Source organism: Manis javanica, chromosome 11 (genome assembly GCF_040802235.1).
Source record: "Manis javanica isolate MJ-LG chromosome 11, MJ_LKY, whole genome shotgun sequence".
Lineage (NCBI taxonomy): Eukaryota > Metazoa > Chordata > Mammalia > Pholidota > Manidae > Manis > Manis javanica.
In genome coordinates this window covers 5810084-5835552 of record NC_133166.1, presented here as the reverse complement: position 1 = coordinate 5835552, position 25469 = coordinate 5810084, and the positions used below count along the sequence as shown (strand labels likewise).

The 25469-nt window shown below is 42.7% G+C and overlaps 1 protein-coding gene across 1 annotated transcript in view; it reads left to right on the top strand.

Moving 5' to 3' along the window:
- The first annotated feature begins 867 nt into the window (after positions 1–867).
- Positions 868–25469, top strand: part of FAT3 (FAT atypical cadherin 3) — a 621620-nt gene continuing 597018 nt past the window's right edge. Inside the window, exon 1 of the mRNA XM_037011586.2 lies at positions 868–1269. The gene's annotated coding sequence lies outside the window, so the exon portion shown is untranslated. The remainder of the gene's footprint in view (positions 1270–25469) is intronic.

Here is a 25469-nt window from a genome sequence, read left to right as displayed (position 1 = left end):
TGCTTTGAGGGGAAGAAAGGCAGAAGCGTGAGGATACACAGCAGCGGGGACTAGTGGAGCCTCAGCTGCAGCAGAATGTGGGGGGCGGGGGGCGAGGAGTGTGTGTCTGGGGGGGGGGCGTTGTAGGGGCACAAGTTACTGGAACAGGCAAACTGACAGGTGGAGTTGCAAATCAAGCCCCAAATTAGTCACTCATTCCCTTCAGGGTACCTCTCCATTTAGGCAAAAATGTTTCAAACGATTTTAAGTTAGGGAAGCAGGGAAGAGAATGAGCCGTTGCCTTCTTAAACAAACATTTCACCCCTGCTCCACAAGGAAAGATGACCCCAGCATTCAAAAACGTGTGAGAAAGTAGTAGTAGCTTTGTCTGGGAAGCACAGTTGAAATCAAGACGCACATTTGATGGTTTCATCTTTACACCACAAACTAAGCTTGGGTCTTAGATAGGCCATTTTAACCTCCAGGTGCCTCAGTTGATCATCTACCCTAGGAGAGGAACACGTGCTCGACTTCTGCGCGGAGCTGTAGTGCTGCTCGGACTGGAAGTGGCGCGTGTGACGGCTCCGGAGCCGGCACCACGCTCTACCCGTGGCAGGAAGGCACGTTGGTGTTACCCTCGAGCCCCGGGAGACTGGTGGAGGACGACTCCAGCTCTAAAATTAGTTCAGCTTCCAGGCCCCGCGCTGGGAGCTCTGGCCAGCTCGCCGCGCCTCCCCCACCCCCTCTCGCCCGCCCCCTCTCCCGGGCGCGCGGAGCTCGGAGACCGCCAGTCATCCCGGACGCCGGTGCTTCTCTCCCCCTCGCCCTTTTCGCTAGTGGTTTGGGAGGAGGAGACAGCGAGAGAAAAGCGAGAGGAGAGAGGGGCTTGGCCGTGCGTCGGCGTCGGCTGCTATGGGGAGCTGGGAGCAGCGAGGCGGCGAGCAGTAGCGGCGGCGGCGGCAGCTCGGAGCAGACGCGGGAGCCAGCACTCAAACCGGCAGGCTGCGCTGTGATCTGGGCTGCGGATTGGGATCTCGCGCCCCCGTCCCCCGCCTCCTGCTGCCGTTCTCCTCCTCCCGGCTCCCCTCCTCCGCCTGCGAGCCCCCGCAGCGGCGGCGGCTGCGTCCGGGCGCCGAGCGCCTCTGCTCGCGGATCCAGTCCCGGAGAGCGCGCGGCGGGCACTGCGGCGGCAGTGGCCGGGTGGCCGGCTCGCCCTGGGCTGGAGCTCCCGGAGAGGAAGACCACGGGGAAAACGCCTGCTGGAGCTGTGGATCGCCGGTGGAGGCAAGGGTGCGTGGGATTTTTAGCGTGATGATCTGGCTGCCGGGTGCACCGGCCGGAGCGCGCCTCCAGGAGGAAACCCGGCTGCGAGGTGGGCTCTGGGAGGCGAGAGCCGGCGGAGCGCATGGGGGAAACTTTTCACCTTTGAAAGTTCCTGCCTCCGCACGGCTCCGAGCCGCGGTCGCTGCCACTGCAAGAAGGAGGTTGGGTCTTGCGGCAGTAGCCGGGTTCGCAAGGAGTTGGCCAAGTTTGGGGTTGAAGATTTGGGGAAGAGGCGCGAGAGGGCTTGCGGATCGGAACACCCATCCCCGGGTCCCCAGAGCCTCGTCGGCCCGATGCAGGTGGATGTGAGGGACCAGGCGGGTGAGCACGTTTGGCAGCTGGTGTCTGGCGGGCGCAGTGGGAATGTTCAGAGGTCCATGGATGCACTTGGGGGACCCAGAGGCGCAAGTTGGGTCGTCGCTTGGAGAGGCGCCGAACAGAGCCGGGAGTCCAGACTCCACTTTCGCCAGGCAGGAGAAGGGGTTACTAAACAGTCTATTGGTCTGCTCCACGCTTCACTTGGGCTTGGGGGGTCATGGGCAGGATGGAATGTACTTGAATGGCAGCGGCTCACGGACTGGGGCGACATCCTTTTACCGGGTGGCGGGAGGAGGGACTTTTCCTGCTATTTTCTTCTAGGGAAACGGAGTGCCTTGGGAGAGTGCATGATTTTTGGCGGGCGGGAGTGTGTGTTGCTTGTCTTTGAAAAGAAAGCGGCGCGGGTCTGTAGCTCCTGGGGGGGGGGGCGTTACAGCCTTCTATGGGTCTGGGGGCGGGAACGCGAAGTCGCGCCGGCTTCTAGCTCAAAGCCCCTTCCTGGTGGGTTCTGGATGGACCCCCTTGCTGAAACCCGTGTGGGTGTGGGGCGGGGGTGGGGGTCTGAGGGGCGGGAGAGGGAGGTAGCCGAGATGGCCAGGACTGTCTTCGCGCGGCTCCGGGTGCGCGCCCGGATTCCGCCAGTGGGGGTCGCTGAGCTAAAGTGCATCTGGTCCCCGGGCTTGCGCGAGGTGGCTAGCCCGGGTATTTTTAGCCTTGCTGTGGTCGGTATTTATCCCTGCAGTCTCAGACTGACTTTTGTCGCGTGTGCTTTGCGGGATGGTTAAACATTGACCACGATTAGGCTTCGTGGAAAGCAACTTTTGCTGACTTTCCCCGTGCCCTGCGGTAGTAGGCGGGGTGTGCGCGGGGTTCCAGATTGCGGGGGTGGCGGGAGTTTGGCTTGGCCCTAAGAGCGCCTCTTGGGTAGCCTGCTACAACAGGAAACGAGGCGCTCCGGGATGTGTGTGTGTGTGTGTGTGTGTGTGTGTGTGTGTGTGTGGTGATGGTGGTGGCGTCCTACGGCTGCAGCAACGTGTAATAATGGGGGCACAACCAGGCTGTGGAAGAGAGTGGCCAGTGTACATAAGGAAGACGGGGAGCGAGCCTGCAGGGACCGGGTGAGGTCGCCTTGGGGGTTAGGAGAGCCTCCCGGGAGGGAGAGGCGCCTGCGGCCAGGAGCGTGGGCGGTGGGTGGCGGGGGCCGGCGGCGTCTGGTCGACTCAACCCGCTTGGGTCCCCAGCCCTGTCTCGTCGCCCTGCCGTGCGCACACCCGGACTGGCTTCTGGGCTGGGCAAGCCTGCGACAGCCGCGGCGGGAGCGAGGGAGGGAGGGAGGGAAGCACCGACCGCGCAAATGACTGAAGAGTCTTTTCTGTTGCCCCTCCTCCCGCCCTCGGACTCCGGCGCATTTGTTTTCCAAGTTGGATCTCTCTCCCTTTTACAAGTGTCAGACAAACCCGCGCGAACCTCCCCCACTCACCCCGGCCTCAGCCAGACGGGAGAGGGGGCGGGGGGCGAGCTGTCTGGGCAGCGCCTGGGGCCGTGCGACGCTCCCACGGGGGTCTGGCCAGCTTGAGTTCACATTCATGGGTCCTTGATGTTTAAAAAGATACCCGTAAACAAACAACGAAATGCAAACCACTCCTGGCCACTTGTATTCCGCCGCTTTCCCCCGTCTTCGCCTCGGACGTATTAATTTTCTGGTCCCAGCGCTTGTCTTTTCAAAGGCGAGTCGGGGGTGGTAGGAGGAAGAGGGCGGGGGAAGCAGGCGGACCAGTTCATCACGGTGGGTTTGTGCTCCTGGCTTTGTTGGTAGAGTTAGATTTTCTGATTCCTCCTGGGCTGAGTTAAAATATATGCACAGACTGAAAACTGACTGCAGCCGCCTTTGCCCCTGATCCAGGCAGCAAATTCAGGTGGTGGAATGGGGAAGCCCGCCATCTAGGAACTGAGGACCGAGGTGCCCCCTTCTCAATATCGATCAGAGAGAACCCAGCTTTCTCCACCAGCAGACCCTGAACTTCTCTTACCGCTTATCGAACGCCTGAATGATGTTCTTGTTTGTGACTTGGAGATCTGAATCTGAGAAGGAAAGGAAGGGAAGGGATAGCAGGGAGACACGGAGAGAGAAGAGATGGAGAGATTGAGATTATGCAGAATCCTGGAAATTGCACAGAGCTAACTGCTCCTGCTTTTTCTTTTTTGAGTTCTTACCCCTAAATCGGAGCAGCTGAGCAGTGAGAGAATAAAGAACAGCTAAGAAAACCCAGGCGCCAAGAGACAAAGACAGAAAATGCATTAACTTTAGCGCTTTGATGTGCTTTTTTTCTAATAAGGTTGTAGTGGGGGAAGGGTTTTTTTAAAAAACATTTTACGCGGAGAAAAGTTGTCTTTCCAAATTAAACTGAATGCTGATGGACAATCATGAAGCCTTGCTGTTGGCTTGCTGGAATTTGGGCAATGAATGGTGCTGGGATGAGAAAGTTCCCAGAACTGTTCGGTTATAATGTCTTCATATCTGAACCACACAGAACTCCACATGAAAGGCTGCTGGCTCAGAGATCACAAACGGGTTGGCTGCTGGGGCGGGCTGCATCTTCTAGCTCCACAATTTTCGCAGCCAGTGTTTGCTAACCAAGGGCTGGCTCTCAAGTTCACCTCTCTCCCCTGCCCTTTTTTTTTTTTTCCTTCAAATTTTATTCTGGTTCCTGGCAAGAGTCATTTTGAGGATTTTTTTCTCAAATAGTCAAGATCCAGTCTATTTGTTAACTAGCAATTACAGTTGTGCTGAGCTACTCAAAAATGAAATGAGTACCCATCAACAGATTGGATGCCCACTGACCAGGATGCTATCTGGTTATTTTGCCAGCTCACAGCTTTTTATAAAGCTGCAGCTCTTCAGGCTGCTCACAGAAGAACATTTTGATGTGTCAGGTTATGTTATCATCCTTGCTTGCCTCATACGCTGCTGGGTGGTGACCTGCTCTAATCTGGCTGATGCGTTATGTCAAATACAAAGAAGTAGGCAGTTATGAGGGGGGAGAGGATATTTCGTCATTACCAGCTAGTTCCAGGAGTGTTCCTCCTGGCTGTCCTGTTATGCTTTATAAATAGCTCATAAAACAAATAGGACCAACGTGGCTTCTTCACCTTCCCATTGGCAGAGTTGGTTGTGACATTCCATGGTACCCCACATCAGTCCAGTTGATAGGTGGGTTGGCTTTTTCCTGTGGGGTAGGAGGGAAAGCCTAATACAGGGGGTGTTTGGTTTCTTCCCTCGGGGATCATTCCCAGGTTTTTGCCTTCTGCAGGAGCACTGAGTGGTATCATCTGATGGGATCAGCTGGGCCAGTCCATTCAGATTGATTTCCTTTGATTGTTGAGGAAGAACTATTGATGAACCCTTGTCTTTGCTGATTGTGACAAACCCCAGGGAGGAATTAAAATAAAAAAAGGGATCTGACAGGACAGACTTGGAGGGAAGGACATGTCTCCTGCCTGCCTCCTCCCTGCACATAGGGGAGCCTCTAGTTTCCCACAGATAAGCATAAGCTTAAACAAGTAAAGGAAGAGACACAACCCCTGTATATATATTGGTTTGTTTGTTGACAAAATTTTCTGAAATACTTTTCAATCTCTAATTGTCGAATATGCCCTTATGAACCTCTTTCCTGCCCCATTGTGAGGGTTACGTCTGTGCTTTATAGTCTGTCTTCTTGAGGGTGACCACAGGGCCTAGTGGCCTAATACATACTTGGGGCTTACGTGACTTCCTCTGTGAAGACCCTGAAGGTAAATTTCTTCTCTGTGTTTTGGACAATTTGATTCTATAGACTTTCTCAAACGTACTCATTTTTTTCTGTCAATTGAAGAGCATTTACTCCTTTAATAAGCTCTTTTCCTTCTGTGCCTACAGTGCCTCCTTTTCCCCAAATTTCTTTCCAAGAATAATTAAATTACAGGAAAGCTTGCCTTTCCTTAAAGAAAGAAAAACAAATAGATTCAGCTTAATGCCACAGACTGAATTTATTGAGAACATATTTGACACTTGTCTAGTGGCTTCCAGCCAGTCAGTCGCTCGTCTACCAGAATAGGCTGTCAGCTACATGTAACAGTGACAAATGACCGTTGAAGTAGTTTTGGATTGGAATGGCACTGCCAGCTTAGTCTTAGTTTTAGCCAGTTCTAGGACTGAGATATTTATATATTAAGTAGAAAGGATGAAAATTTGAGAATGGAACTGGCATGATGATAGAGAAAATAGAAAACGGATTTCAAATCCTAATGATTAAATTATTCTTATAATCAAGGATTGTCCTTTCTTTACACAATGCTTTAGGAGTGTTGCCTTAACTGAACAAAAGTCATACAGGGGCTGCTGAGAAAGGGACCCTTGGGCAGATTGTCATGTTTCATCTTTTTCATCTTTGAGGGTTCCAAGACTGTGGATTACAATCTCCATTTAATAAAGGAAATTTGTTTAATTAACTCTTGCCCTTGTATGGCTTAAATTTAACCCTTTGTTTTCATTCTATGAAGTCACACTTTACAGAATTTTAAGTTGTTTCCTTTAACAAAGGTTTTACTTTTTTTTTCCTGTTTTATTTTTTGCTTCCTTTCCCTCTTTAACAATTTCATTTCTTTTAGTTTTTTTTTCCCCAGTAATTACTGAACCTACCTCCCTTTGCAAGGCAGTGGGCAGGATTCAAATATATTCTTTGTAAATGTAAACTATATTCTTTGCTTCTGTGTGCTTACTGTCTTGTTGGGAAAATGGGAGATACCCATGTGTGCGAAGTAGAAATCAACACGTGGCCATAATTGTTATTTGACAAAACAGTGTCACTGAACAGGGTCCTAGAGGAGGAAGGAGAGATTAATATGACCTGAAGTAGAGATTTAGGGGTATGTAGTGAATAAAATCCAATTTAATAATTCTTGGTAAAAGCCTAATGTAGGCAAGATACTACAAAATCAATGAATTCATTTCTTTAGGACAGAGCCCCCTTTTGGAAAGATATACCCCTGGAATAGTCCAAATGGGCTGTTGGAACATTACTCAACATTTTGGGAAGGCACTAGAATGTATTCAGGTCCTTTTCTCCATTATCCTTTTGTGGTCCTCATTCCCACTCCACCCCCAGTTTCAAAGAGGGCTTTTACGAATTTTAAATGTGCCTGCATGCAAGGTGCATGCACATGCCCCTATTTTCTTCCCTGATGTATACACATGGTGGCTTCCTAAAGAACACATCACCAACTCTGGGTTATTTTGGTTGACTGTTAGTCTCTAAAAAAGTATTGGTGAGGATAAGCTGCCTTTGAGGAGAGTCTTTAAAAAGTCACTTATTTTTGCTGTTCTCATAAAATTTAATGGGTTGCTTATGACACTGTAATTCAGCAGTTAACTCTGAGGGCTTCTCACCCCCCCTCCACAGCTCCCAGAGTCATTGGAAAGCAGCAGTTCTCAACCTTGACCACACTTTGGAATCACTCAAAGCTTTTAAAACAACTGATGGACAACGTGCTTCCAGACCATTTAAGTCAGAATCTGCAGGGGGAGGACTGAGGCATCAAAATCTGCTGGGAGCTGAGGTGGGAGAACTGCACTGTTGCAGAGAAACCACAGTGATGCCTCAGATCAGGAGGTCAGAGTTCACCCCTGCCCAGAGCACCTAGACCTCAGGGAATTTGAATGAAAATTGAGAACATGTGCTCGGCATCCTCCTGCTGTGAATGGAACCCCTGGGACTCTCTACTGAGTTGTCATTGAGTTGGACTAGCCCTGAAAAAGGTGACTGGGTAGGCACATGGCTTCCATCCTCCTGCATTTTTTGGTTCTCACTTTCACCAGTTCTGTTGCCGAATGTGTATTTGTCCTCAATTTCACTATAGTTTCTTCACTTCCTTCTCCACATGGTAATCATAGTGTGCTCCAGCACTGGTAAATGAATTTTGGAAGGTTTCTCCGGGAACAAATTCTTCCTTTCCACATTAGACGCTTGCTGTGGAGTCTGTTCTTTATGTAATTCTGAATTCAGGGAACGAATTCAATGTAATCCATCAATATTTGCTCAATTCTCCTTTTATGTGTAGGAATTACAAGAGATGCAGTGCATTTAAAAAAATCATGTCCTCAAGAAGGTTTCAGTCTAATTGTGGCTAAAGATTGTATACTTAAGAAAAAAAAAATCACAGACTACTTAGTGTTGGAGGGGGAAGGAGCCTACAAAGTTTGGCAGACATGCTTCTGGCAAGTGCCAGGGAGAAATCATACTGGTGGCCATGGTGTATTCTTAGTTCCCTGTTTTTGTCAGTTAGCTTTAGCACAGGGAACTCTGAGGTATTCCGTTCTTTAGGAATTCAGCATTCAGGTCTGATGCTTGCTTTTTAACTTTACAAAAAAAAGTAAATGGTACACCTCCGGAATGTGGGTGAAAAGGCTGGAACTGTTACCTCGGAGGTTTACCATGATTTGCTGATGCTTGTACTTCGCAAAGCAGTTGCAAATAGTATTTCTGCTCTTCCTGATTTCTTTTCTTTTTTGAGATGTCAGAGATAAGCACAGCTGTTGAATGAGGCACAGATGTGAAAGGTTAACTGGAAGTTTAATTGTAACTTCAGGACTTCAACTAAATTAAATTCCAAACAATCTGATAAAAATTACAGTCTTTTCAGTACTGTGGAAGGTTAAAAAGTGAGCACGCTGGAGCAGCTATTACATTCACGTTTTGAAGTAAACCCCAAATTTAATGCTACAAAATATCATTGAATATTACTTAACACTTGTAAACATCTGAAAGCATGCCAGAGACTACAGATCAGTGACAAATGTGCTTAATGACAGTATAAATGTCACTTTTTCTATCAGATAAACACTGGGTGCTTTTCTTTAAAAGCAGAATGAAGCTATATCTGGGGAGGAGGGGTAGCTTGGTCTTTTTTGAAACCTAGAGCGTCTATTAAAGATGACATTTTATTGATTGTTTTTGAAGTATTAAGTATACGATTCATATTTGGGGGATCTGAAGTCTTTTTTTAAGACTGTGGTTTGCAATTCTCTGTTTGGCTCTTAAGAGGTGCTGAATGATGGCAGTATGTGCTGTGATTGGCTGAGCAGTATGTCATGTGATTTCTGTGGCATGGGTCTTAGACCAGGCTGGATGTCGTAGCTGTGGTTTCATCAGGTTGCCCTGGTTGTCGAGAGCCTTAATGTAAAGAAATGTCCCCACTAGAATGGACCAAATGCAGATGACTTTAATATTGCTGTAGTTATGGACAGAGTAGGGTGTGATTCTTAACCCACATTTCGAAAACAAAGTTCCATAATAACAATTTTAATCAGATGACTCAGAATTCAGAAGGGTGTAGTTAACCTCCTTTGAGAATTTGGTACCTATCTGATAGGACTGTACAGGCATTTCAGAATGTCAATTAAATGGAAAAATATGCCTGGAATTGAATATAATTAAGAATGTTGAAGTCTGGTGTCTACATATTCAGACACTGTGTATAGATGGTTTAATTAGTGAACCAGGATTTAGATTTATTGACAGAAGGTCCCTTTCTCATGGCATGTTTCACTCATTAAAAGCTCATAATGTCTTGGATCTTTTTAGCTGTTGGAACTTGATCATTTGCCATTTTGGGCTTCTTGACTGCAGTGATGTGTGCTTTTTTTGACTTTGCAGCTGATGAGGATGATTTTGCTTCTCCTGAAGACCATTCCTACGGAGTGAGTCCCTGATATTTCCTGATGTTATGAAGTGTCAACAGAACATCAGGCATGACTTTGTACCATTTGACATCAAAAATTGAGAAACAAAACTATTATAATGGCATTTTTGCTGGAATAGCTTAAAAGTAATTTGTGAGATTAATTTCTTCTATATAACAATTAGCTCTTCTGTGTTCTGATAGCAGAGTTTACATTTAAATACTCATTTCTCTCTGTCCTTTTCAGCTTTATGGTTGAGGATTTAGTGGTATAAAGCCTTTCTACTTCAGATTATAGTCATAGAAAACTTTCCAATCATACAGAAGATGGGAAAATTCTTTTATTTTTTTAACAGCTTGCTGTGGGACATATTTCTTTTTGAACTGTGTTTGATGATTATAAATGCTTGAAGTACTGCAGTTAGTAAAGAAATAACTTGAGAATGTTGACAACAAGTGAGGAAGGGAGAGACATGTCTCCCTAAATCCTTGAGGACTTGTCACTCCCTGTTCACAATTTAGATTTTAGCTGCTTCCTCTACTGGTATGAATGTGAACAGCTAGTTTTGTAAGATATATTAATTCCTCATCTTCATAGGTATGTTCTCTAGGTAGGAGCTATTTAAAGTAATCTAGCATTCCATCTTTCCTGTAGACATAGCAGAGCATTCACAGTCTGAGTGAGCTAAGTCCACATTACATTGTTAGTCTTGCTGATAGCCTGTGCTGGGTTCCTCAAATCCATGTCATTGTCAGCAAAAATATATTGAGTGCCCTTATTACCTTGGACTGATTTTGCGTGGAACATAGAAAACAAATCTGGTGCCTGACTGTCCAAAACTTAGCTTTCTTTGAGAAAGTTGTTTTAGCTTTAGATAATCACGTTATTCTGGATAGGCCCAGAAAAGGACATATTGCATGGGTGCCCCAAGTCAGGAAGATGGTACCAGCATCTTTTATTAAGTGACATTATATGCTTGGAAGTCCTTCACTTAACAGTGGTACGATAATGCCTTCCATTTACATTCAGGAGGCAACTGCTACAATCTGGAGTTTATGCAATCTAGGCAGTTGATTGGGAAATGTAAGATGAAAACATATTATATTGCCAGATCAATTTCCTAGATCTCCTTGAATTATCCAATAATTAGGTAATCTTTTATTTTGGAAGTGTAGATTTTGTAAGTGTAATCATTTGCTGTAATCATTTTATTCCCAAGTTTTATTCAGCAGTGCATATAGTCAGTTCAATTTGTACTCTTACAGTTCTGCTAAATAGTAGGATTAATAACATCTCCAAAGAGAGAGAGGAAGATTCAGGTATTTTATAAGATTTGCTACTTCATACAGCTCATCAGTGCTTATTATAATAATCAAAGTGAATAAGCCTAGATTGCTCTTATACAATAGACATATTTTTTAATGTGAGCGTATATCACATTTTTCAAAGCAAATCACATTTTAAATGCATTCAGTTAGGGAGGACTCACTAAGCAGATCCTGCAGTGCATTCTTATATAAAGTAAAGGATATTTTGTTTCCTCTTAATTTGTCTGTTTTTTGACTTCACATTTTTGCATATCAAATTTCTTAAAGAGCTAAGAATGTATACATATGGGAAATATATTTTCTTTAAATATATGATGAACTGAAAGTTAAAAGCTGACCTCCCTCAACACTGCTTTGTGGAGAAGCATCAGTGGGGAAGCTAAAAAGGGAAGATAGACTGGGACTGGCATTAGGATAGAAATGACCACCTTGTTTATGGAGAGGTTGGGGAAATGTTAAAGCTGACGAGTTTGCTGGCAGTGCGCCTGTCCCACCCAGAATTACACCTCTAACAGTATCCACTGTTTTGTGAAGATACTAAAAAGGATCACTCCCGTTTCCAGACTTTGGGAAATCCAGGAAAGTGTCCCTTGCACTCAGTGTGTCTCACTCAGTGTGTCTCACCTTCTGCAGTGTTCCCACCTACTTTTTGCTCTACCTGGTACTCCCTTTACATTCCCCTACGTTCCCCAACTCCTACAGTCCTAGTGGAAGGAAGCCCTGTGCCATCCTCAAGGTCTGCTTACACCTTACCTCCTATATTGCTTTCTTCACATTTCTGCTCTCAGGTTGCCACTACAGTTTGTATCACCATCACGACATCTAATGCCATCTGCCTTGTAATGAAATTACCTGTGCTGGTGTCTCTTCCCGCCTACAGATCATTCTCAGGGCTGTGGCATAACATTAATCCTTGATCCCCAACTCTTATTATTGCTGGATCTCTCTGGTATTTATCTTTAAATTTGAATGACCTCATTTGTTTATGTTCAAATTGAACAGTATATCATTGACATTCACAATGGACCATCTATGACCAAATATTGAAAAATATCCCTGAGGCTTTAGGACTGCAATGATTCTGGTCCTGGTGAGATATATTTGAGGTCCACATTTTCTAGTTGAAGGAAAGATCCTCCAGGCATATACACCCAGAGTCTTGATTGGCTCATCTGTCAAAACTGCCCATCTTTCCCAGGTCTTTTTGGGCAAGAGAATCTTGCTTTTGGGGTTGAATTTAGAGTGTCTGGCATATAATTAAGCTTGTGTGTGTATATAAATGAATATACAGAGTTACCTGGCAGTTAGTGATAGGACAGATTAAAATGCAAGTCTTGTGAAATTCCAAGTATCTTGTTTGTTTTTTTTCCTCCCAATTACACTTCACTAAAGCAATATTTGAAAGGCACGCTGTTAAAATCAACCTGTGAACAGGTGTGTGTCTTGGGAATGTCATAATTCCAAAAATATCTGACTATTTCTTGAATGAATGGCAACTGGAAAAGGCCGTGTCTATCTATTAGACAGTTTGTATTCTGGGAGCTTAGCAAACAAAATGTCATTAACACCAGATCCTTGAGCATGAGAAATGTGTAATGCTTTTGATGTCTTATTAGGTGATTTGTGCTTACTGAAGATTGGTTTGAAGGTACACTGAACATAATTCATAATACTGGGTTTAGGTGATACCTGGCTATTTAGATACCTGAGTTTTTTCTGTACTTAAAGTGTACACACAGTTACTTATTGGAATAGGAGGTGGGAATAGTGATATCTTATTTCTGGAAGGATTTACTGCAATGAGAAGATAACGAGTTAGACTTGGGAGATCCTTTTCTTAGGCTCCTGCGCCTTTTAGGTTTGTATGATTGTTCCAGGCCTTTATTTTTCCAGGCACACTTTGTACGTGTCTACAAGCAGATGAGAGAGAGCCAGGGCACTTAGGGGCTGGTAGAGGCAAATATGAATCCGTTTTTTTCCCCTATTAACTCACAAGGCCTGCTGGGTAGCAGCAGGCATTACCAGACATTTAATTGTGTGCTAGGTAAGGCTGGCACAACTCCAGCATCATGGTGGAGCAAGAATTATGCTAATCAGCTGGGATATACTGCATATATTGATTAGAGTTGGATTTTGTTATGCAAAGAAAAATCCTTGTAAATAGTGGGAAAGTAATTGAGAGTAATTAAAAAGGCAGAGGGTTAATTCACAGTTATTTAGATGAAAAGGCATTTTGATCTTTTGCCTCCATGCAGATTTCTGGGCAGCCTGGAGCAATCTGTGAGTACTGAGTGTGCATGGCATGATTGCTGTCCCTGCTGACCTGGAAAGCGAGTAAAAGGGCAAGCTGCACAGGTGAAGCGCTGGTGACCAGGTTCCAGCAGTTTATTCTCAGTGGCCCTTTGCTGCTGGAAGCCCTCTTCTTTGTTTGGGTCAGGGGCTTTTCATTCCTTTTTCTTGGCCTCACTAATAGCTTTTGGTTATTATTAATATCCCTGAAGAGAACTGTATCCCCCAGTATCCTAGTGCACAGGTGTGGGATCATTAAACTACACTGGAATAACCTGGAATTGCAGCATGCTTTGTCATTACTTCCCTCCTGTCCCCACCTGAGAAGGCTTTGTAGTCATTTGATGTCTTGGAAAACACTCCATCTGGGAACTGATGGCCTGGAATAGCTATTTGCACACCCTTTCTTGCCTGCTAAGTTCTTTCGCTCATAGAGAACTCCTGCCACCAAGTAGATGTTCAATGAGTATTTGTCAGATGGATGAACCAACATCATGCTCTGTAGGTGTTTGGATGTTGGAATGAGTTAGCCTCTTCAAGAGAGATTATAGATGATGCTTGGTGGACTTCTAAGCATCGTTTTGATCTGTGATCCCAAATAACAAGTAGGAAAAGGAGAATGGGGTGGGAGAGAAAACCATGGCTACGAATTCTTGAGAATCTGCTGCACCAGGTTCTTTACATAAATACTTTTGTCCCAGCATCAACAGTGTTCTAGGAGGTGGCTGTTAGCAACACCCTTTCACAGGTGATGAAGATCTGGTTAGGAACTGAACTAAGGTCACAGACCTTAGCTGACATGACCTGAATTTGAACCCACCACTCTTGTCGATAGCGAGGGCTTCTCAAATGTAGCCACACAAATCCCTGTACTGCCAGGGGAAGGTGGTCTTATACTCAGAGCGTGGTGGTGGAGCCCAAAGACAGGCCATGAGCGTCAGTGGGATGTTTTTGATAGCTGAGTATTTTTCTCTAATAATTTATGTAAATTTTACCATTCCATAATGTGTTTGTTTAAACATGAAATAATATTTTAAATTACTTAGTTATCAGAGTCCTTAAATTTTCTCACTCCAATCTTTAATTAAAAGTTGCTTCTAGGACACCTCTGGCATTTCCATGTAGAGTCAGAGGTGGCATTTGGTTGGAAGAAAGACTGGCGTTTGGGGAGGTATCTATCTTGGAATTCTGTTTCTGTAGCAATTTTGTTTTTTACTTAGCTTGCAGGCTAATTGGCAGCAGCCTGGGGCTGGTAGAGATGAGGAAAGTGCTAAAACTTCCAAGGTATCTTCCTTGTTTATGCAGGAGCTTTAAATGCATTGATGTAACTGCTGTTAATCAAAGTTTGAGAAGCAGGCAGGGAACCATACTGCCCTGCATTATTTGAATAGTAAAAATAACGACAATAATAAATACTATGCATAGGGTTAATTACAAAGGGCTGTTTCAATAGTCCAGTTTTACTGTATGGATGATCAAGTTTATGGGAGAAACTTGAGAAAAAGAGAATGTAGATAAAGAATCCTGGAAAACAAAACACTCCCAAACTTCCTGCTGGTCAGCAGGCATTGAATTGATAGGGGACTACTAAAAAGGAATTCTTGACAATATACATAGTAACCGCATTTGTTGATTTGCAATTTTTTTCATTCATTTTTACATTTGTTAATAACCATTAACATTGATGGGAAGTGTACATATATCATCTCATTCATCCCCCAAGAGCTCTATTATGCTAAGTCTGGTATCTTTTGTACTTTACAGATGAAGAAATTGAGGCACAAGGATAATAAGGGACTTGGCCAAGGTGACGTTTCTGGAGGTATCAGGGTCAGAATGCTAAGTTGGTTTTGCCTAAATTTATAACGTGTGCTCTCTACTCCTCTGCTGAGCCATGAGCTATTTCCCTCCTTGGAGTTCTGAGTTCCTGGCCTGTCCTCAGTCTTACACATAGTGACCCTATAGTAATCCTGTGGAAGCGTCTAGGCTTCTCCCGACTACAGTATCGCTGAAAACATCTCTGTACCTGGCAAGTCTGGTTTGAGTTTCTACAGCTTAATAGTGCACACATCCGGGTCAGCAGGAAGCAACTGAGTGCCTCCAGAGAGTCATAGCAGCAGTGCAGTCTCTCCCTTTTGGAAGTGACTTTTCCTTCCAGGCTAGTGATAACACAAAAGGAAATGGAAAAGCTAACTAGTGCTTTAGTATTTACTGTGGATTATTGCACTATGCTCGAGTCCATTAACTGCTTGCTGTAACTTGAGAATTGTTGGGATGTTCTGAGTTCTGTCATGTCATTCCTGGGAGTGGGGCTGTTAGAATCCCAGTGAGTGTCTTGTAGTTTTTCATGGCTGTGCTAGGACAGGACTGGTTGGCTCGAGAAGATGGAAATCTGCTATTTCCTGATTTTGGCTTCTCAGCTGAATGTACATAAAAAGACAGAAGATAAAATACAGAAAATTACATTAGCATGATTAGGGGTCTTATTTGCATAAAAGAACCTTTGAATCACAATTACCCTCTGGCTTTGGACCCTGCTTTTCTTGCCTTTCCTATTATCTGGTTCAAGGTCGTTACTAAAAGGCTTCCTGTTTCGTGGACGATTTACTGAAATACTAATTTCATTGTCCAAAGTAGATTACTATGGTTTGGAGGCTAACTTGAGGTTCTGTCAAAATCACAAAGTAAGTTATTTTTTTTATGCCTTTGGAAAGGGGGTCCAGGAATCTAATAGGCAGCTCAAACCTTACTTTCATTTTGCCTGTCTCTATGACAGATATGAGTAAAAATCTTTGTGTTCTTCAGTGATTTCTGCAGGGAAACAACTGTACCTGAATGAGCTGTATGCTCAAGGCATCATGGAGCAGGTTTTTTTGTTCTGTTGTGTTTTCATCTAATTGCCCTGTGACTGGGTTTGAATTTGATGCATAAAACTCTGGGAGGGAAATGAACTTAAGGCATTTGAAGCTTGGAAGTATTTTCCTTTAAACAAAAAATGCAGGCAGAGCTTGGGTATTGAAGATTTTGTTGAATGCTCTTTGAGTTTCTAACTGTTACAGCACAAAAGTTTGACTTCAATGCTGGGTTTTTGTTTTGTTTTGTTTTTCTTTTGTAGCCTTGGCTATATGTGTAATTTAATCCAGTGTATGAAAAAGTTACATTTCTCAATGGTAGAGGAAAAAACCCTCCAATCTTCCTTAGCAGTAGCTAATGATACTAATACTTGTAAGCAGACTTCCTTAAAACAAAAATAAACCCAAACTGTAATTGAAGGTTTTTGCATCATTAGAGGCAATAGCCTAAGGCTGTAACAGATACACTTTGAAAGAGTTTGGCTCATTTTATTGACATATTGTTTTGTCTGTTGTGAATAGACATGCATTATTATTCTTGGCCCAACTAACATATCAGTTGACAAAAGCCAGCAACGTACTTACCTGGTCTGTCTCATTTTGGAAATATCCTTGAAAGTTATTATTTTATTGTTCTTTTCAGCTGGTTTTGCTCCCTGAGTGACTAGCTGTTTTCTGATCTATTTTATAATCTAGTTGTTCCCCTATTCCTGCCACCCTCCAATCCTTCGTTGCTGGAATCATTTCTGTTTTACTTTAAAAAGCAGTTTGCTTAATGTCACAACAACATAAAGCATGGACTAGAAACAGCATTGCAGTTTCAGACTTAATGCCTTTGTGATATCTCATTGCTATGCAAATGAGATTCAAAGAGGTCATCCCTTTAGCAGTTGCTTTAGCCCTGGTATCTACTTGATATTCGTTGGCCAAACTTACTAAGCTTTCATTACTGAGCTAGCCTAGGTGTTTAACTCTTTGCTGGCTTTGAACCTGGTATTTGAGGATTCTGAGCTTAACAGCTTCCGGATGTGTTAATTTCAGGAACCTCCTTGTATCTCCCTTTGCTTCTCAGCAGTGTGGGCACTTAAGGAAACCCAATACTCATACTTGCAAGATACGCTTGTTTGTTTGCCAAGAAGGCATTGGAAAAGCTCCTTTGTGCTGTGTTTCCGTTGCTGTCTGAAGTATTTTTATCATTGCTCAATACCGTATTTTTAGATAGATGTTTTGTTCACTTGCATCTGTGACAAGTTTTTGCAGATATTTCATAGAGAAATATGAGTCTCTGCTGGTAAATGTGCATCCAATACTTATTTTAAAATTAATTGTTGGTAGTTCAGATTGGATTTCATCTGATTTACCAGATGTGTTAATAGTAAGTAGTTAATGAAAGTGGAGGAATCTGATTTTAATTTAGTAAGAACAAACTACCTTTAATGAGTACAGATCATTGCCGCTCTTCCGTTTGCTTGGTTATGGGATTTTTTTTTTATAACTCACTAGTCTGATAGGTTTTTTTAAAACTATGGTTATAAAAATATCCATTTCTATTATAATTCCAGTTTTAAATGAGTCTTTTGCACTTGAGCAACTGGCCACATTTAAGTGGTTAACTCATTAAGTAATTGTTCTCTCAGCGATTATTTCAGTGCAGTGGATTTTCTCTACATACCAGCAGGCACAGAGCTATCCAAACACTGTTCTGAGATTTTGGTTAAAATAATCGCTAACTCAGTGCACTCCTTACACTTAGTGTAGAAGACTTAGGAATTGTGGAGAGGAATATTCATCTTAGCCCAGTGACTCCTAATACGTTAAGAATTAGAATGATGGCATTGATGGGAGGGATGGTTTGAGTAACTTTGGTTTAATATTGAGAATTCCAGAATGAGGATTTGACTCTCTTCAAGGATTGAGAAGGCATTTCTTGATTGAGATAATGAATCCGATGCAAGTTTTTTTAAAAGATGCCACTTGGGCCTTCTATAAATCAGTACCTTACTAAAAGAATCTTATCTGACCACCCATTGGTGTGAAGGACTACTCAGACATCTGGTAAGAACAGGTTATCTTGAATTCTGCAGAGAGAGGCATTACTCCTTCTGATTTTGATCAAGGAGAGTAGAAAACTACTGGTAGTTAAAATAGTGGAATGATAATGGAAGGGCTGGTTAAGTGCAAGTTCAAAGTGAAAGCTTAGAGCTACCCTTCTGTGTAGTTCCCTACCTCCAATCCTGTTCTATACTAGCTCATAAATATTCACAGAGAGCTTGTTATCCTGTGGCTTCTTGAGGGCTGGCTCCTGGGATGGTCAAGGAGATGCATACCACACTGTGCTTGAAGTTAAGGAATTTAATGTGTTGGGGTATAGTAAGGCCCACAGGTGACCATCAAGGAGTAGACAGTAGTATCCTGTGGATGTGCTCTGCTGGTTCAGACATGGAAGGGTCCTGTCTGAACTCACTGGGGAATTGGTGAGTCCTTTCAGAGGACTGTTCATTGCTGGGACATCTTGCTGCAGGACCTAAGGGTGGCTTGTTACCCACTTGAGAAGTCCAGGTTCTCAGCCTGATTCTCCTCCTCTGTCCTGACAATTCTTATTTATTCAAGGAATGATTAAGAGGAAATCTCACTTTATTTAGTAGGGGTGTTATGGGAAACAAGAATGTGTAATTTTCAGAGGTGTGTTTACAAAAAAAAATTGTGATGAAATCTTCTCGCTTAAAGAAAAGCACAGTAAGTTATTCTTCTGCAAAGAAACAAATATAATTTATGAGTTGTAGACCTGGATTTATTAAAACAGTGTTGGAAATTTAAAATCAGGGGATAGTTGTATTCAATTTGCAGATTATTTTGATGCCTGGCAGCTGCCTCTATCCTGTTGTCTTTCTTTTTCCACTTGAACCAGATGTTGAGTGCAACATCCTTGAATCCCCATCAACCAATATTGATTAGAATGAAAAGAGGAAACAAAGAGTATGTATCAGCTGAAATGAGATAAAGTCTGAATTTCGTTTGTCTCTGCTGTCATTGTTTCCATTACCACACATGATTCTGTAGAATGTGTTCAGGCATGGGTGAATTTACAGTAGCAGTAAGTTTTCTTTTGGGGCTTTTGGGGAAAGTTTTGAAAGTGAGTTTGCTTAGAGTTAGATGGGAATATTCTTTGCCGGATGCCTTGATTACAAAAAATTTCCTCATTCTATGTTTTAGAAAATTGTCCCTTTTTTTCTAATAGAAAACTATCAGAAAATTAAAAAAAAATTAATGGGTGAAACATTTGCATCCTACCTAATGCATTGTTCTAAAAATCTACTTTCTTGTTACAAAGGACGCTGGTTGATGGAATGCTTTACACTCACCCTTTGTTTATCAGTGTTTGCAAACCCAGTTTGAAAGAGTTCTTCCTGAATCCTTGGTCTGCTAACAGGGTCACATGCTACCAGGGGAATCATAGTGCTTTGATTTGTGGACTGGAGCATAAACCTAGGACTTTCATTTTAAATCCAGACTCCAAATCATGAGCTTTTCACTGGCTATCATTTTTTAAACCATGTACCCAATCTTTATTGAAACACCTTAAAATTGTAAGCTTCAACTATGCTACTGCTCATTATGTGTAATGATTGATAAAAATCAAAGCTTAAAGAAATGTGCATCCAAGTATATTTAATGTCTTTCTTATCATTCTATTATGGCTCAGGTTGCAATCCTTTTCTCATACACACACTTGATTAGAATACTCTTTTCTGCCTTCCAACTTTTTCCTCACCACCAGGGTCAGAAGCCCCTTTTCTTTGGGTATTTAGAAGGGGCCCTTTGAAGTAGCTTAACCCCCAAAGACCTCACAGCTGTGAACTGACGTGGGAAAAGGCAGAGGGAGATTTTTGAAATGTGGGATTTTGGGGCTATTATATTGTTTTGTACCATGTTAATATCTTTGGATCTCTGGACTCCATGCTACTTTTGGATAAAAATGCTTTCATGTTCACTTGATAGCCCCTGCTTAGGATTGCTACATTAAATAAATAAAAAATACATGTCTCTACTGGGTGATGGTTACATAGTGATGTATACACATGTCAAATGTATCAAGCTGTACACTAAGATGTGTGCATTTTACTGTATGCACCTCAGTTTAAAAAAACAAAAAAACCCACGATCTCTAGTTATATTTGAACTTCAGATAAACAGTGAACAATTCTTTAGCAAAATTGTGTCTCAAATATTGCATGAGACATATTTTTATCTGGCAACCTAACTCCTGCACAGATCATACCTTATCCTGTAGAGGTTGTTGAGAAAGGGTTTGTTGAATGACTAAATGAGTCTCCAGGTGGAAATATCCCCTAGTTAACTGCAAATGCTAATTTAAAGGACAGTGGAGCTTGATTGGAGAGTTGCTGTCACATGCATGGATGGTACTTGCCGCCCTGGAGGTTGTTCAGGGTCTGTGCAGATCAATGGTTCCTGAGTTACAGTGAGCATCGGAACCACCTGTAGGGTTTATGTAGCATAGATTCCTGTGCCCTACTCCATAATTTCTGATTTACTAGCCTTCAAGCAGGGCTCATGAATGCATTTCTAACATGTTCCCTGTTAACGTCACTGCTGCTGGTTTGGGGCCACACTTTGAGAGTCACTGTGTAGACTTTCTAGGGAGGGATTGGCAAACGTTTTGTGTAAAGGGCCAGATAGTAACTATTTTAGGTTTATGGGCCATGCTGTCTGTGTTACAACGACTCAATTTCGTCTTTGTAGCTTGAAAACAGCCATAGGTGATGTAGAAAATGAATGGGGGGATGGCTGTGTTCCTTCAGTAAAACTTTATTCCGGGTGATTGGCCTGATGTAGCCCACGGGGTGGTCGTAGTTTGCAACCGCTGCTCTAAGGAGTGAAAAGGTGAGTTGAGGACATCCAGGTTTAAGAACTGGGCAGAGAAAAAGGAACCAGGGAAGAGCAATCTGAACGGTGATGGAAAACCCAGGAGAGGAGAGTATCCCCGCAGCCAAGGAACCAGAGATTTTCAAGAATGAAAGCATGAGTCGCTGTCCTCTATGTCACAGGGCAGTTAAGGATGCAGGAGTGGCTGAACGCTGAAAGAGGCCATTGAATTTGGCAGTTAGGATGTAATGCTGATCTTGACGGAGCAGTTTGAATAGAGTGGTGGGGAGGGATGCCTGCCAGATGGCAGTGGGCTCAAGTGAAGGGAGAGGTGGAGGCAGCAAATCTTGAGTACTCTTTCAAGAAGTTTGGCAGTGAAGGAAAGGAGGGGGTGGGGGCTGAAGCCTAAGGAGGAAGTTGGGTTCAAGAAGGTTTTTGAGGATAAGAGAAAAACAAGTATGTTTATAGGCAGAGAGGAAAGGGCCAGTAGCAACAGGCTTGGGCTGCCAACATTGTCTCTTAAGAAACCGGTGCCCTAGGCGTTGTGCAGCATGTACTGAAAAGGGGCAGGTGAGAGTACAGGAGAGGAGAGAGAATTAGTGGATATACAGTTCTCAAAAGACACAGGATGGGAAGGGTTAGGACAGCCTGCAGGGACCCACACCTTGGAATGGAGAAAGGGACAAGAGTGGGTGAGGGTCACTCCATTCAGAAGCAGGAATTAAAAGTTTTGTGTGTGTAGACTGAGAATACTGGAAAAGATTGATACTTGAATCTCAACTCATGGCCTATTTCCTTGGAAAACTTGGGAGCTAGGCTAGAGTGAAGAGAAAGCAGGGATTGTAGAGATTTTAATGAAATTGGTAAAAGTTTGGAGTAGATGATGAAGTGAAGAGTACTTCAAAGATAAGCAGTAAGCTTACCAGGCAGCACTGAGGACTCTGCTGGGGTTGAAGGTCATTTATTAGGGCATGTACATCACCCTGTTATATGGAACTTTCCTGTATTCTGTAGCAGCCTGGGAGCTGCAGAAAAGAAAAACAGAGACAGAGGGGAGACTTCACAATTGCAGGCTTACAAGAGATATGGGTCGGAAGGACATGAAGTGGTAGAATTTAAGATGCTCAGGAATGGGCATATTAGGGAAAGCTAAGTAGAGAAGGAAATGAAACCAAGAGTGGAACATGTGTCCCAGGTTGAAGTCTTGGCGAAGAAGAAGAACAGGTTTAGAGAGAGACGTAAGGGAGTTGGAGAGGGCTGCGAATTATTGGAGCTGGTAAGAGTCCTTAGTGATTTCAGAGATGTGACTGTCCAAGGAATGACAAGGGCCTGGGGCGTGGCTGCGGAATACGGCTCTGAAGTAGATTTGAGAGAAGTGTCAGGAACTGAGTTGCGCAAGTCAGGTAGGTTAGCAGGGTAGACCTTGTAGCCATGTAAGATGATGGCAGGAGAGGGGCAAGCTGTTGCCATAGCCTGGCGACCTGATCCTCCATCTGCCTTCATCTTTGGTACTTGGCTGAGCCTCGAAACCCTGTCTTCTCTTTTGAGTTTTGTAGGGCCCCCCAGTCCTTGCTCATTTATTCTGTCCCTGCCCTTGCCAGGTGTGACAGACCTCTTTCTGGGACTGCTGAGGTAATTCACTACATGTTTTCACTTCCTCATTTTTCCCTCCTGGCAGAAGCATGGAAAGAGATTACAGACACCTAAGGTGCTTCTCTGTTGGTAACATGAATTTCTGTGACGATCCTTTCCAAATCAAAAGGGAGGCATTTTCCTTGTCCTTCTATAAGAGACATCAGGTCTTCCTCCCCACCAAGCATTCCACATTATTAGGCATTGCTGAGTGTTTACTGGTAACTCTGAATCTGTTTTATGGCTGACTTCTTTGAGGAAGCCTGTTGTAAAATATTTGGGCTCAGTTTTCTTTTATATTCAAGCTTCTGATTTCAGATTATCTTCTGAAAATGAATTGGATCCCTTTCAACAAAAAAATGCAAGCTCATGTGGATGATAACTTTAATTAATTAAATAAATTAAATAAGAATAACACTTAAATTAAAATTTAAGAGGGGGTTAAAACAAATAGCTAAAATGGTTCCACCAATTAGGATCTACGCTTCAAAAAGAGCATCTCCCTATTGCCCCAGTCTTCCCTTGTTTTCCTCTCTCTCTTACTATACAGTTATTTTCTTTTCACCTACAGGAAAGAGGACTGTGTTTTAAATTTGTCTTTGCCTTTGAAGCTTTTCCTTTTTCATAGGAAAGGCTTGATTTATGTCTTATACTCATGTCTCAGTGGAAAAATCAGGGAAAATGAATTGGAAGAGTGTATCATTTTTTAGTATTTGAATCAACACATCTCATACTAGATTTCATAATCATACAGAAGGCATCACCCTCTGCAGATTTCTCTCTCCAGTTTGGAATTGCCAAAGATGTAAATATGAATGGTAATGAATGTTGGAGAAAGATTATTAGAATAGCTCTCAGATGTTATGAATACCCTATCCGTTTTGCTGGGATGTATAAAAGTTCACGCTTTGACTAAATCTGTGCAGAAAATTTTACCTTGTACTTGATAGTCAGCAGTATTTTGAGAACTGAAACATTAAAAACAAATTTGAAAATTTCTTTTAAAACTAGCCCAACTTTATATTGTCATCGTGGGAAGTAATAGATATTGGGGAAAAAAAAGAAACAACTGTTTGGACTAGTATTTGACTGTCAAACATAGTATTTCAAATCTTACTGCGTGGCAGTGGCATTTCCACATATATTTTGGTAAAGCATATAGTTTAGTATTTAAATAACCTGTTATAGATAGGCAGTTTCTGAAGGGTAGGACAAATTCCAGTAACACTACATTATTGTTCCTGAAAAGATATAGGAATCGTGGAGTGTTAGGACTGGAAGAAACTTTACAGTGCATCTGATTTAATCTTCCATTTTTTGCAAGTGAACTGAGGTTCAGAGAGGATGAATGCATTGCCCAGGATCATGTAGCTAACTAGGGACCTAGTGAGGGGCTAGAATCCAAAATTCTAAAATCTGGATTCTGTGCTCCATTGTGAATTGACCATCTAGATTTAAACATTTCAGCATTTAAAGCTGAATTTTAAAGTTGTAGAGGGCATTTTTAAAGACTTATTTGTGGCTTAAAAGTATGTTCAAGTACCTGCATTTTGCTCATGGAATATGGGAACGTTTTGGCAGCTATGTCACTTTGGAAACAAACATCATCACCTTGGATGAACTTGCAGGGAGTGATTTCAATGAAAGTGATGATCAGAGGGAGAACGGGAGATTGTAGCCAGTCAGCCTGTGTTTGTGAGTGCAGACTCACCACCTGTGACACGGGAGACATGAAAACAACAGAAGCACGTGCAATCTGAAATGTGTCGCCCACTCACCTATCGGTGTTTATTAGAATTGGAGGTCTTAGTAAGTGAACTGAATGCTTTCAATCTAGGTGTGTCAGTAATTGCCATCGACCACGCGCTCTGTCACACCTGCCTGCTTGTCTTTCTTTTTCTCTTTACTTCATTACATATTGATTGACTTCTTGGGTTTTACAAGTTCATAAATCACCTTCTTTTAAGAGGCTTCTTGGCTTTTGTGTGTGTAGACTGAGAATACTGGAAAAGATTGATACTTGAATCACAGTAACAAAGGACTTCATCTTCCCTCTTCAGCTTCATATGTAAGAGTGAAGCATCAAAAGGCAGTGTCATGAGGATGAAACAGATTTAAAAGCAGTGCAAACACCTTATAAAAACCTGGGCACGTGTGCTAGCAGCCCACACCCCCCCACCTCGGTTTGATGAAAGTGCTTGCCTTGCGCACATGGAAGTCATTGGAGAGACTTTACAACCAAGAAGTGAACTGAATGTTAATTACATGGTGAGATGCCACCCTTGCAAATGATGACAGATATTATTGCCTGATTGCAAATCTATAATCCCTGTATAAGATAGAATAGGTTTTCATCTGTCTTGGGGGGTTACATTTTATATTGCCTGCAGTGGAATAATGTATGAGTTGATGCCTATGATCTCTTCTGCTCCTAAAATTTTCTGAACACATAAGACTCAGGCAATGAAGTTTGTTATTATTATTTTCATGAAAAACCTTCATTGTTCTCTGTGCAACAGCATTTTAAATTCCTATTTTATGGATGAATCCTAAAACATTCATTTCTTATTGTTTCCGGCTATAAACTGATACATAAACTCTGCAAGGGTATTTTTCCATTTTTAACATCTTAGTGTTCTTGGTTATAATATAAACCAGTTATATGACATTTTTAATTCTTGTTTTATAGTTGAATCCTAAAACATTTCATTTTTTTTTGCTCTGTTTACAAAGTGGTATATGAACAATGTTGGGGGGTAGTTTTCTTTTTTGGCATCTAAGCATCTTTTATTATAATATAAACCAGTTTATGGGACTTTTTATGGAAAGGCATGTGCAGTTGTACCATATTAATACCCATTGTCCTCTTAAATAACAAGTCAACTTTATAGTTTGCTGGTCCATTATTAGCCACAAAAAAAATCATATTCCTGGCAGTCTTTAACAGCTGATTTAATTTGGAGATAATTCAGCCATTCCTTTCTGAATTAATTTCTGACAGTGAATTTAATACATCAAAAGGGAAAAAGAGAGCAAAAAACTGCATTTGAGGTTGTCTGTAATTAATAGAGCTGAATTCTGAAGATCTCCAGACTGCTAAACCCTTACATCTACGAAGTGGCTTACTCTGAAGGGACAGTTCTTTGA